The following is a 213-nucleotide window of genomic DNA, read 5'->3' as shown; positions in this document are numbered from 1 at the left end:
ATAAAAATAGATACAGTGGCAATAACATTGATACTGTTCTTAAATCGATAAATGATGATAAAAAGTGAAGGTGACTCCACTTTCATGTAGATGTTTTTATTTTCTTGAATATCCTGTAAAATCATTTCCGCTTCCATTGCAAATGCTGCATTCATATTGTTTATATTTTTCTATTTACTTTTAGTATTCTGATGTAAACCTCAGAATATACAG

This window comes from Penaeus monodon, chromosome 33, assembly GCF_015228065.2.
Source record: "Penaeus monodon isolate SGIC_2016 chromosome 33, NSTDA_Pmon_1, whole genome shotgun sequence".
NCBI classification, from domain to species: domain Eukaryota; kingdom Metazoa; phylum Arthropoda; class Malacostraca; order Decapoda; family Penaeidae; genus Penaeus; species Penaeus monodon.
Note: the sequence above shows the minus strand (reverse complement) of the source record.